The following is a 3,767-nucleotide window of genomic DNA, read 5'->3' on the forward strand; positions in this document are numbered from 1 at the left end:
CCACATTTCTGTGATTTTTTCACTTTATACTGGGTAGTGCCACACTGGTGTCTGTTTAGGATGCTGTGCAGATGTGAATCTTTTAGATGTTAATGAGATCCAATGGGTTGGTTAATATAGCAACATACTGTACTGTGCTTTGAAAAGCCGATCTTAGGAAGTCCAAGATTAACCTACTGGCAACAGGAACACGTATAGAAGTATATTTTCTGCTTTTGGTTCTAGGAAGCTTAATAACTCTATTTTTCAACTTATTAATGCTAAAGTCCTTCTGTGTGAAATCACCTGCGTTTCTCACATTTACCATTTTGGCGTTAATGTTAATGTTAATGTCAGAAATCTGGCAAATCCAGATTTTAGAACATAAGAACATAAGAATTAGGAGCAGGAGTAGGCCATACGGCCCCTTGAGCCATTCAATAAGATCATGGCTGACCTTCGACCTCAACTCCACTTTCCCACCCTATCTCCATACCCCTTGATTCCCTTAGGGGGAGAAATTCGGTATCGCCCCGTTTGGGGCGTAATTTTTGAAATCGTGAGAAATTAGCGCCATGCGTTAATGATTCTGAGGTTCCCCTAAATTGGCTGTTAGCACTCCAGGAAAGAACTGGAGGGCTAACTCAAGCGCCACCGACCTAAGCAGGGTGCTACAGGGGCGCTACCAGCAGATCGATAATGAATTTCAGGTGCAATGCAATCGGGAATGATCCTTCACACTGGTTCCTTCCAGCTGTTAAAGGGGAGGTTGCATCATTGTGCAGGTTCTCATTATCAGCATTGCTGGCTGTGAAGGTGACCTGCAAGGAACTCAATCCTCTGATCGTGATGATCCCACTCCCAGGGAGAGAGCTCGGCGTTTCACGGACGAGGCATTGGAGGCATTGGTCGCGGGAGTGGAGCGATGGAGGGCAGTGCTGTTCCCGGACACTGGAAGGAGGCCATTGCCCCAGGTATTCAGGGCAATGTGGAGGGAAGTGGTTCAGGAGGTCTCAGCCTGTAGTGTGGTCGTACGCAGCCTGACACAGTGCCAGAAGTATTTCAATGGCCTCACTCGGGTGGTCAAGGTGAGTACATGCTTCAACAGGTCCTACATACCAACATCTGAACCTCAGTCTGTACACACTGCACAAACCACCACACCCCCACCACTTACCCACCAAGCATCTGCATCTACTCAAACTCACATCCACATCTCACACCTTGCCTACAATCACAGCTATTCAACTATGTCAGGCATATCTACCAAACACATAGCTGGACTCTGACTCACACACATTTGTTTCTCTTGCAGGCCAAGCTGGCCCACAATAGGAGGGAGCAGCAGAGAGCAGGTGGGGGTGATGCGCAGCTCCAGCAGCTTTCAGACCTGGAGGAGCAAGTGCTGAGAGTCATTGGGCAGCAGGTGGTGGGCGGCGTGGCCCTCGGCAACGTCGACCCCCTTGGGGGCAACAACGGTATGTTCATCCCCTCTCCTTCTCTCATCCCACTTCCCCCTCACACCACAAGCCTTTCCCACTTTCCAGCTCCTGATACTGTCTGCATTCCTTGCTCCCTTCCTGCCCCCCTTCCCTCACCTTAATGTGAGTCTTGTGCCTTTATGCTTTCAGAGAATCAGCAACCAGATGACCAGCCTGTCCCTGAGCCTCCCGCTGAGAGTGAGGTGGGAGAAGAGGAGGAGGAGCAAAGCACCGCGTCACTGCATCTCTCACCCGCAGGCACCACCTCAGATACTGGCATTATGCGATCTTTAGAGTCAAGTTTAGCAGAGGGGTCTGCACTGGGTGATGCACCGGGATGAGCGGGCTGCAGCAGGGCCAGGGGGAAAAGGTAGCTCAGGAACCAACTCCCCAGAGGGCGAGTTCACGCACGAGTTCTGCTGCATAGGACTCAGATGAAGACCTCGATGGGGAGGTGTTCACAAGAAGGGTGATGGGCATGCACACCGAGATGATAGGTGCAATGACAAGGGTGCCCGAGAGCCTGTCGGCAATGGTAAGAAGCATGAAGGAGTCCGCCTCCAACATTGCACAGAGCTCTGCGCACACCATGGAGCCCATCCTTGGCAGTCTGCAAAGGATGGTGGACTCGCTGAGAGACCGCGGGGACCCAGACCTCATGCCGCATGTCATGGGCAATGTTGCAGCATCCATTGCAGCACAGGCGGAAGCCATGCAACGTCTTAGTGCTGTAGTGCAGTCAATAGTTGATGCCATTGAGTCTCAGACTGCTCTCATGCAGTCTCAGCTTGATGCCACGAATGCTCTGACTGCTGCCATCATCGCTAAGTCCACCACAGTCCACCGGTTTCGCAGCAGCCCAGCAATCTGTGATGCAGCAGATTGTTAGGGATGCTGAGGTGCTGCCCCGGGGGAGTGGCAGTGTGTCAGTGGAGCAGGAACCTGCTGTCCTCTCTCAGGATGACAGCATTCCTGCTCCCACCACTGGCACTCCTCCATTGCACTTGCCGCTGCCTATCATTTAGCCAGGCCAGACTGCCACCGCCCATCCTCAGGTGGTGCAGTGTACAGCCGGGCCTTCCAGGCCCAGAGCTGGTCAAGGGCGTCCTGCAAGGCCATCTGTAGTCTCTGGGACCGACACTCAGCAGCATTCCACCAGCCCTGCTGCAGCTATTGAGGAGACACTACGTAGGAGCACTAGATTAGGAAAAGGCACTGTAAAGTGGGTAAGTAAGGATTTGCACAAGGGTGATTAGTTAATATTGTTGCTGTATATATGGTTACTGATTTTGGGTGTGGTATGGAATGAGAAATTGATGGAATTAGGGAAATTAGGGATAGCATAAGATCCAAGGAGAGGACATATAAATTGGCCAGAAAAAGCAGTAAACCTGAGGATTGGGAGCAGTTTAAGATTCAACAAAAGAGGACAAAGGGATTAATTAAGAGGGGGGAAATAGAGTATGAGAGTAAGCTTTCAGGGAACATAAAAACTGACTGTAAAAGCTTTTATAGATATGTGAAGAGAAAAAGATTGGTGAAGTCAAGCATAGGTCCCTTGTAGTCAGAATCAGGGGAATTTATAATGGGGAACAAAGAAATGGCAGACCAATTAAATACATACTTTGATTCTGTCTTTACAAAGGAGGACACAAATAACCTCCCAGAGATTTTGGGTAACATAGGGTCTAATGAAAGGGAGGAACTGATAGAAATCAGTATTTGTAGGGAAATGGTGTTAGAGAAATTGATGGGATTGAAGGCCGATAAATCCCCAGGGCCTGATAATCTACATCCTAGGGTACTTAAGGAAGTGGCCCTAGAAATAGTAGATGCATTGCTGGTCATCTTCCAAAAGTTGATAGACTCTGGAACAGTACCCATGGATTGGCGGGTAGCTAATGTTACCCCACTGTTCAAAAAAGGTGGTAGAGAGAAAACGGGGAATTACAGACCGGTAAGCCTGACATCGGTAGTGGGGAAGAGTCCATTATAAAAGATGTAATAGCAGAGCACTTGGAAAACAGTGACCGGATCAGACAAAGTCAACATGGATTTACAAAAGGTAAATCATGCTTGACTAATCTACTGGAATTTTTTGAGGATGTAACTGGTAAAATAGATAAGGGAGAACCAGTGGATGTGGTGTATTTGGACTTTCAAAAGGCTTTTGATAAGGTCCAACATAAGAGATTAGCATGTAAAGTTAAGGCACATGGGATTGGGGGCAAGGTATTGACTTGGATAGAGAACTGGTTGGCAGACGGAAAGCAAAGACTTGGAATAAACGGCTCTTTTTCCGAGTGG

Source organism: Somniosus microcephalus, chromosome 13 (genome assembly GCF_052327205.1).
Source record: "Somniosus microcephalus isolate GS21.2 chromosome 13, FLI_Smic_1.0, whole genome shotgun sequence".
Classification (NCBI taxonomy): domain Eukaryota; kingdom Metazoa; phylum Chordata; class Chondrichthyes; order Squaliformes; family Somniosidae; genus Somniosus; species Somniosus microcephalus.